Consider the following 10,611-nt stretch of genomic DNA (forward strand, 5'->3'; position numbering starts at 1 on the left):
GTCAGACGCTTAATGCACAGGCATGGAAACAGGGAACAGACTGATGAATCTCAGAGGGAAGGGGGGAGGGCGGGAAGAGATTAACCAAAGATTTTATATGCATACTAGAGGCCCAGTGCACGAATTTGTGCACTGGTGGGGTCCCTTGGCCTGGCCTGCACCCTCTCGCAATCTGGGGCCCCTCGGGGGATGTTGGACTGCCAGTTTCAGCCCAATCCCTGAAGGCCAGGCCGAGGGACACCACTGATGCACGAATCCGTGCACTGGGCCTCTAGTATACGAGGTGTACCAGTTAATAATGTGGATTTTCTTCAATAGATGGAGTTACACATATTTTGATATATATGCAATTTGATTATGTATGCTATTTTGTTGTATTGACAGCAAGCTTCAAAACTTCATATGTCGAATTTGCTGAAGGTGGTAACATCATAGATATTTTTATGCTTAAAGATGTCGAATTTCGTGCCAAAAAAAGAGTATTTGTGGGAAGTTTTAATTCATTATTTTGAAGAAAAAGTTATCATATACTTAGGGAAGCTTATGGTGAACATGCTTCATCTCAAGATACTTGTGAGCATTGGTTTAAATGCTTTAAAAGTGATGATTTCGATGTGAAGGACAAAGAATGTCCAGGTCAACTGAAAACGTTTGAAAACCAACAATTACAGCATTATTGGATGAAGATGCGTGTCAAACTCAAAAACAACTTACAGAAAGATTAAACATTTCTCAGCAAACAATTTTCAATCATTTACAAGCAATGGGAAAGATTTTAAAGGAAGGAAAATGGGTGCTACATCAACTGAACAAAAGACAAATGGAAAACCGAAAAGTCATCAGTAAAATGCTGCTTCAAGGGCATGAAAGAAAGTCTTTTTTTGCATCGAATTGTGACTGGTGATGAAAAGTGGATTTCTTTTGAGAATCCCAAATGCACAAAATTATGGGTTGATCCAGGTCAACTATCAACATTAACTGCAAGGCCAGATCGCTTTGGAAAGAAGACAATGCTCTGCATTTGGTGGGATCAGGAAAGTGTGGTGTATTATGAGCTTCTAAAACCAGGTGAAACCGTTAGTACTGATCGCTACTGACAACAAATAATCCATTTGAACCATGCTTTGATTGTGAAACAACCAGAATGTTCCAGAAGACCTGGCATAGTAATTTTGCTTCATGATAATGCACCATCACACACTTCAAAACCAGTTAAAGACACATTAAAAGATCTTGCCTGGGAAGTATTAACCACCTGCTATATTCATCAGACCTTGCTCCTTCAGATTACCACTTGTTCCAATCAATGGCACACGCACTTTCTGAGCAGCACTTCAAAACGTATGAAAAGGTGGAAAATTTGGTCTCTGAATGGTTTTCCTCAAAACAAGAAAAGTTCTATTGGGATGGTATCCACAAATTACCTGAAAGATGGGGGAAATGTGTAGCTAGCGATGGACATTACTTTGAATAAAGCACTTTTAATGTTTCTCTTAAAATTATTGTCACCAGAGGTTAAGGACAACAGGAGGGTGGGGGCATGTGTGGGGAGGGGTGTGGGATGGGAATGGGGGGATGAGGACAAATATGTGATACCTTAATCAATAAAGAAATTAAATAAAAAATATTATTGTGGTTTCTTTGATTATAAAATCTGCCATTATTAACCAGTATATCTAGTACTATATTAATGGATTGGTAGAATTAACATAATTAAAATGGCCATACTACCCAAAGCAATCTATAATTCAATGCAATCCTTATTAAAATACCCTATTAAAATCACAGATATAGAACAAATACCTCCAAAATTTATATAGAACTAAAAAAGACCATGCATAGCTACAGCAATCTTGAGAAAAAACAAAGTTGAAGGAATCACAATACCAGATATCAAGTTATACTATAAAGCCACTGTACCCCAAAATGCCTGGTATTGGCATAAAAACAGGAATATAGATCAATGGAATAGAATAGAGAACCCAGAAATTGACCCAAACCATCATGCTCAGTTAATATTTGACAAAGGAGGCAAGAGCATACAATGGAGTCCAGACAGTCTCTTCAATAAATAATCTTGGGAAAATTGAACAGGCACATGCAAAAAAATGAAACTAGACTACTAACTTACATCATACACAAGAATAAACTGAAAATAGATAAAAGACTTAAATCTAAGTCATAAAATCTTAAAAATCCCAGAAGAAACCATACGCAGTAAAATCCTAGACAGCTCTTGTAGCAATATGTTTGTCAATACATTTCCTAGGGTAAGGGAAACTAAGGAGAAAATAAACAAATGGTACTGCATTGCAATAAAAAGCTTCTGCACATCAATAAAAACCATCAATAAAATAAAAAGGGAGCTCACTGTATAGGAGAACATATTTGCCATTGATACATCTGATAAGGGGTTAATATCCAAAATATATAAGGAAGTCATACAACTTATCAAAAGGAAGACAAACAATCCAATTTAAAAATGGGGGGAAGGGCCACTGGCTGGCATGGCTCACTGGTTGAGCAGGAGGTCACAGTTCAATTCCTGGTCAGGGCACTTACCCGGGTTGTAGGCTTAATCCCCAGTGTTGGGAGTGTAGGAGGCAGCCAGTCAATGATTCTCTGTCATCATTGATGTTTCTGTCTATCTTTCTCCCTTCTCTGAAATCAATAAAAATATATTTTAAAAAATGGGCTAAGGACCTAAATCGATACTTCTCCAAAGGGGACATACAGATGGCCAAAAGACATATGAAAAAATGCTCAAAGTCATTGATCATCAGAGAGAGGCAAATTAAAACGACAATGAGGTAGCATCTCACACCTGTCAGAATAGCTACCATCAACAAATGACAAGTGTTGGCAAGGATGTGGAGAAAAGGGATCCCTAGTACTCTGCTGGTAGGAATACAGACTTGTGTAGTCACTATGGACAACAGTATAGAGTTTCCCCCCCAAATTAAGTATGGAACTGCCCTTTGACCCAGTAATCACACTGCTAGGAATATATCCTTAGAAATCTAAAACACCAATCAGAAAGAATATATGCATCCCTATGTTTATAGCAGCACAATTTACAATAGCTCCAATCTGGAAAAAGCCCAGTACCCATCAATAGATGAGTGAATAAAAAAACTGGCACATTTATACCATGGAATACTATGCAGCAATAAAAAAAAGATCTCTTACCTTTTGAGCATGGAGGGACCTGGAGAGTATTAGGCAAACTGAATTAAGCCAGTCAGAGAAAGGCAATTATCACATGATCTCACTCATATGTGGAATCTAAACTGATGAACAAAATAGATCCAGAGACATAGAAGCATGGAACAGACTGTGGAAGAACAAAATAAATATCAGTGGGAGGAAATTAACTAAGGAACTAATATGCATATATTCATAACTCATGGACACAGACAATAGTGTGGTGAAGGCCTGGGGTGTGGGGCAAGTGCGGGCTAGAAAGTGTCAATGGGGAAGAAAAGGGGAACATCTGTAATGCTTTCAACAATAAAGGTAAATTAAAAAAATAAATAAAAGAAAAACCTGAAATAAAAAGAAAGCGTTAAGAGTTTGGTTTAATATCAAATAGTTTTACATAGGTGTCATTGGACTCTCCAAAGGAGAAAAGAGAAAGAATAGGGCATAATAATATATATGAAGATATAATGGTTGATAATCTTCTAGAAATAATGAAATACATCAAACCACAGATATAAGAATATTAAAAAACAACACTCAAGATGAATATAGAAAAAAATCACTGACATATTATATTCTAACATCTAACCATCAAGGATAAAGAGAAAAATCTGGAAAACAACTATAAGTTAAAAAAAAAAAAACACACCCACACACCAGAAAGACATATTATATACAGAGGAACAAAGAAAACAATTAACTAAGCTTCCTTCAAAAACTCTACAAGCTAGAAGACAATGAATTTACATCTTTAAAATACTGGGGAAAAATAAACCCAACTAACAGTATATGAACCCCAAATTTTATACCCAGCAAATATATTTTCAGTCTTATTTATGATGTCACCACTCCTGCATATACAGACAGATTTTGAAACTATTCTTAACTGCCCCCAATTGATTATGAGCATTCCCTTCTCTAAATTTCTATAACCTTGACCTTCAGCTCACATGTTATTTGCCTTATTCTCTTCTGCAGTGCCTTATTCTCTGGGAATCTTATATCTGGGAATCTCCAGAAAGTTGAATCTGTCTGGTTTTTAGGAAGAGAGAAACTTCTGCTGTACCCTCCAGTCCCCACCTAAGTGCTGGATTCCTGTAGGAAGGTAACATGTTTAAATCAGGCTTCTTGGTTGCTTTTGAGTAGGAGATGACACATTTTTATCATGTAATAATTTGAGGTGCAAGGAGTGTGATAGGCAAAATAAAAAGAGGACAGATAAGGCAACTACTTCCTTTCTATGACAGATGTTGCTCTTTTTTTTTTTTCTTATAAGCAGAGGGTCCCCTGCTCCTTAGCACTTCCTAATCCCCTTCTCTTCCTCTACCCCCAATGGTTCTGCTTTGTTCAGTAAAATCTTTGATACATTGTTTGTGATAGAAGGGTGAGAAAATTTCTTACTGCACCCACCCCCATCAACATTGATAATTTCAAAACTGCTTTTTTGGAGCAAGGGATTAAGGTAGGTCTGCCACAGAAGACTTTATTTTGTTGAAGATTGTTTGTGAGAATAGTTGGGGATTAAAAGGGGACTGCAAGGGAAAACAGGAGACATGAAGGTTCTGGTAGTGGGAGAGCTTTTGCAGCCAAGAGATGAGCGATCTAAGGAAAATCAGAGTTTTGCTGAGGTAGGTATGTTAAGTAACTCTGTATCCCCTCATTGCTAACACTTAAGACATTTGAATTATTAGAAGGGAAGAGAATAGGGTAATATTGTAAAATGTTGATTATGACCTCAAAGACAGTACTGGGTAGGATTGGTGGCAACCATAAGAAGCCTAACCCTCATATATTAATTAAATAACATTTCCATGATGAAAAGAACAGCTGTGATGCCAAGTTTTGCCAAGACCTGCCAGAACATTGCAGAAAAACACTTTAAAAATTAAACAGGTGGAAACCTTATTTTGGCTGCCAAGTAGACATTACATTTTGAGCTGGGAGAAGATATGCTTGCTAAATTTTGCTTATCAAAATAGAAACTATGGGTAGACCTGAAATGATTACTTTAATAGTCAAATTGCTGGGTATAATAAATCAAGAGATTACTGCCAATGCAGATAGTCTCTAAATACAATGCAGTATAAACACACAACAAACTTATATTTGTACTGCAAATGGGTGTATTTTAACAAGCCTGTGCTTCCTTTTCCACCCATCTTTCTTTAACGGGCATTTTTATTCCATAAGAAGTACCTGCCTGCATGCATTAGGTCTGCCTCTCTTCAGGTCTAAGGCCTTTTTTGGTCTTGAAATGGAATTAAACTGCACATATTCTTATATGATTTGCTTTTATATATTTAACATTCTTATTTCGGATATATATATTGTTTGTATATTTATTTTATATGTTGATACATGCAACTATTGGACACTATGATCATGACCGAGTTTTAGAAAGATCACTTCTGCTCTTGTGTAGAGAATGCTTTTGCGAGTTAAAATCTAATGGAAAGGAGACAAGTTAGGAGATGATTGCCAACATTTTGGAGAAATTAGGGTGGCTTCATCAAGGTGGCTTCCAAGTGGAAATAATCCTATATAATAAAAGGCTAATATGCAAATCGACCAAACAGCAGAACAACTGGTCGCTATGATGTGCACTGACCACCAGAGGGCAGATGCTCTACGCAGAAGCTGCCCCCTGGTGGTCAGTGCGCTCCTACAGGGGGAACACTGCTCAGCCAGAAGCCCTGAGCAGGACTCATGGCTGGCAAGTGCAGCGGTGGTGGCGGGAGTCTCTCCCGCCTCTGTGGCAGTCAGACATCCCCTGAAGGCTCCTGGACTGCGAGAGGGCACAGGCCGGGCTGAGGGCACCCCCCCGCCCCCCCCCGCTCCCGAGTGCACAAATTTCGTGCACCAGGCCTCTAGAAATAATAATAATAGGGCCTGGAATTAAGAAATGTTCGTGTAGCAGTCCCATAAAATCTGGTGACTAGTATTGTAGGAAGCAGAAAATAAGAGGTCTAAGGTAACTTGTAAGTTTTTTGAATGGACCATAGGCTAGTTAGTATTCCACTATACCAGGATTTTCCAACACTGGCTACAAATTATATTCACTTAGAGAGCTTTTAAAAAACAATAGTATGCTTTCCCCTTCAATAAAGACTTAACTGGGAATATCTGAGGGTGGGCCCATGCTTTGGTACTTTTTTCAAGACTCCAGGTGGTTTCATTTTGTGGGTAGAGTTGAGAACTGCTGCACTAGACTTAGATTTCTTGTGAACTGGGAACATCTAATTTGTCACCAAATTCTCAGAACCTAGCAAATATTTTGCATTCATTATATGCTTAACAGAATTGATAGATGAATGAAGGAATATAGGAAAGAGGAACAGGTTCTGCAGAATATGCTTTGGACATGTTGAATCTGAGATGCTGTGATACATCTATGAGATGACATGTAGTGAACATAAAGGAGCCTATGGCTCTAACTCCAGAGACAACTTTGGGCTGGAATGTAAACATAGGAAACATGACAATATACCTGGTGGTTCAAGCCATGTGTATAGATATAAACATGACTCAGGAGAACAGAATAGATTGAGAAACAAAAGAAAGAGAAAATTTTGAGAATGAATAACCTAGTCCCTGAATTCATGACCCATAATCTTGGTCCAGAAATTGCATCATTTATATTTCTTCCTCTTCTCCCATCCCTCTAAGGACTGGGACCTCACCTCCTAGATGCAATATCCTACCTGTCTGGCTGCAACTTCTTTGGCTTTCTGTACCCCAAAACCCCAGTGGCTGCCCCACTCACATGATTCTGTCTAGTTCCAATTCCCTGGCTTTCTCAATCTTTGGTATTTAGCTGCAGTTATTTACTTTTATGAGTCGTATTATATAACATAATGGATATAACTGAGAGAAAGATTTTTGAGGCCAATATAGGTCTCTACAATTAAAAACTTGGTAAATGAAAACCTTATTTAGATAACTTTAATCTTGTAATCATCATTAAAACAAGTAAATATATGTGTTTTATTATCTTTGAGAATGAAAGAGTGAAAATATCCCACTTATATATAAGAATATTACCCATTTCAAAGTGTGTTCACTAGTTTTTTCTCCATCACAAATATTTCTCTATAATCTGAAATAATCACCACTAGTTGGGTACAAACAGCTTCCTGTTTGTACTATTAAAAGTGACTATGAATGAACATGTTTTCAAATTTAAATTTTACAAGGTTTAATTTTTTTACAAGCAATAAACATTAATATCTCAAGAAAAACAATTTTAAATATGATAATGTTACAGGCAATAAACACCAATTATTCATGAAAAATGATCTAACATATAATAATATTACATGCAATAAACATGAATATTTCAAGGTTTAGTTTTAATTTTATGTCAAGGGACCAGACACAGCACAATTTCTTGTAGATACAAGTTAGGTTTAATTTGGAAGATCAGTTACTGATCTTCTCTGGAAGGTTAAGTAAAAATCACTTAACTTTTTTTTTTATTTCTGCTTCCTTTATATCAAACAGGACTAATTTTTTCCCTCTAACTTCCTACACAGACATAAACGGAAAATTAAAAGATTTAGTAACAAAATGGTTTGGATGAAACAACAAGCCACACCTCTATAAATGAATGCAATCTTATGTTTAATCTTGGCTTCCAATCAAGAGTTCTGATTCTGATGAAGATAAATCCTCAAAACATTGGAAATCAACTGTAATCTCATTTCTAGCAATCTCACTTGCTGCAGAACTTCAAATCACCTTTCATGTCTTTTTACCTTTAATCAATAACACATAAAAAAGGCAGCATGCTAAATGATACTGTTTTTCAAGTTTTTAAAAATACATTCGCATTTTTGGCTTGTTATATGCCTAATTTATCCTACTTGAACTCTGCTTTGTGGAACTTTTCTAGCACAGTGGCTAAAACATAGAGTTTTCTATAAATATTAGTTTCCTTTTCTCTCTCTTTTTCTTTTGCTTGCCATAAATATTTTCATAAACTACATTGAATTATTTTAACATCTTTAACTTAATTCTCTGCAGTGGTCAAAAACATTTGGGAATTTCTTTCTCTTTTATTCTTGGCCTGGAGCTTCCACACAAGCATTAGCATAATCCTTACCTGTCATCTCAAAGGCTCTGCCTGTGCTACTCTCTGCTTCCTGTCTCCCTCTTGAACATCACCTACGCCTCACTCCCCCCTCACTTCCTGTGCTCCAGCTATCCGTGTCTTTTCTCAGCTCCTCAAACATACTGAATTCTTTTCTTCCCCTAGGACCTTTGTACATGCAGTTCCCTCTACCTAAAGTTTTCTTTTCTCTTCATCAACCTGAAAAGTATTTCTGTGCGAAGTCTTTCAATATAACTTTTATTTATTCCAGGCAAAATCATAGACTTTTTTTTTTTTGGGGGGGGGGGGGGCGGTTAAAAGGATCATATAATAAAAACTGAACTTTGTCCTTATTTCATAACTACAGAGTTATTGACATTTATTTTATTTTTATGTGGGGGATGGATTGCGGAACTGACACATTTAGGGCAGAGCAAGGGAAATCAAGAAATATTCTGCACTGCACCCTTTGGGCTATATTTTCAAAGAGTTGGGTTCTTTTATTCTAATGCCATTGAAAATTTGTTTTTTTCCACCTAGATCCAGCTTTCAGGGATATAGTATCCATCCTTGCTGTTTTCATAGTTTGGCAGATACATCTAGCCCTGAGTGTCAAGGGTACAAAAGTCTTATTAAAGGAACTAAAAATATGTTTGCATACTTCTCAGAATGCACATGCCAAGTCAAGCACTTTAATAACTACCTAAGGACCCATTTTACTCTCTGGAGAAACAACCTAACTTATCCACACTTTTGATTCTCATCTGTACAAAAAATATTCTTCTTAAAAGAAAGGAAAAGAAGCAAGAGAATGAGCAGTCTGGATGTGTTGGGAGTTTTTAGCATTTAAACAAAGAGAAAATGCTGGTCAGGGTTGGCCTAATTCTTAGACATGGCACTCTCTGTGGCCTGGTGATCAATGAGTAGTGAATAGACGCTAGAAATAAAATCATCCAACTTTTTCTTTTTTTTCTTTATTGATTAAGGTATTACATATGTGTCCTAAACCCCCCTTGCACCCTCTACCCCGCCCCCCCCCCCACTCATACCTTCACCCCCCTGGTGTCTGTGTCCATTGGTTATGCTTATATGTATCATACATACAAGTCCTTTGGTTGATCTCTCCCCCTTACCCCCACCCTCCCCTACCTTCCCTCTGAGGTTTGATAGTCTGATCGATGCTTCCCTGCCTCTGGATCTGTTTTTGTTCATCAGTTTATGTTGTTCCAACTCTTTCTTAAAAACCTCTTTCACATCTGGTAGCAATGGCAGAGCTAAAGGAAGTCTGAAGAAGCCAACAAAAGAGTTTAAGGGTGTGGTGAAACCCAGGGGGTGTGGCCAGGCAGAAGAAAGGTTTGTCTTTCAGATATCAGTGTAATTGAGCTTGAAGGCATAACTTGACCTTTGAGAGATTCATATTGAAGGACAATTAAAAGCAAAGGACAACTATACAGGAACGAGCAAGAATTAAAGAGGCAGAAAGAAATGGCTTCCTAGTTTTGCTTCATAGTTGGACAAAAAAGGTTGGAAGAGGCATTTAAGCAGAGAAGATTGAGCTAGGGTTGGTCAGTGTGGCAGGCAGAGATCTTTTAGTTCAGTCCCTTCCACCTCTACGCCTGCCAATGAGGTCAGGGATGAAGGGCAGTGCGAGTACCATTATAAACCAGCATTGCTCCTGTACACATGCTGACTTCAGGCCTTATCTTTGAGGTCTAATACTTTAGGGATATTGTTTCTATTTTGTAAAAACATCTTCCTTTAGAAAATGGTTCACGAGAAGGTAATTAGATATGCAGACAGAAATAGGATGTGCAGTAATGGGAGTATGCTATGTGATCCATGAAGATTTGTCATGCTTATTTTGGGGAGAAGGCAAAAGTAAGATTGCTGGTGTTCAGGAAAGTGGGAAGTACCATCACTTCATTTCCCTTATCAAACTACAACCCCCTTCTCATTCCACTTCCTGACTTCAAATTCTTTTATAAAGTAATACTAACTGGAGAAATGGAATGTCTTGTTGATGCTGTTGTAATAACCTGGTTATTATTTAACAGAAAAGGAGGAAAGGAAAGACCAAATAGTATAGGCATGCCATTTATACAGCTTTGCCAGAAAGTTGCATTTAACATTCTCCAAGTCTGTTCTCCACTGATTGATGGGGGAAGGGACTGAACAAAGGCAGTTTAGATACATGCCCAGTAAGGTCTGAGTGACGTGGTAAGGTGCTTACCTGTCTGCCAGTCATACCCGAGAACAGATGGCATGGTGTTTAACAATGGAAGCGCTCTCTCTCTCTCTCTCTCTCTCTCTCTCTCTCTCAC

Source organism: Eptesicus fuscus, chromosome 10 (assembly GCF_027574615.1).
Source record: "Eptesicus fuscus isolate TK198812 chromosome 10, DD_ASM_mEF_20220401, whole genome shotgun sequence".
In the NCBI taxonomy this organism is placed as follows: Eukaryota; Metazoa; Chordata; class Mammalia; order Chiroptera; family Vespertilionidae; genus Eptesicus; species Eptesicus fuscus.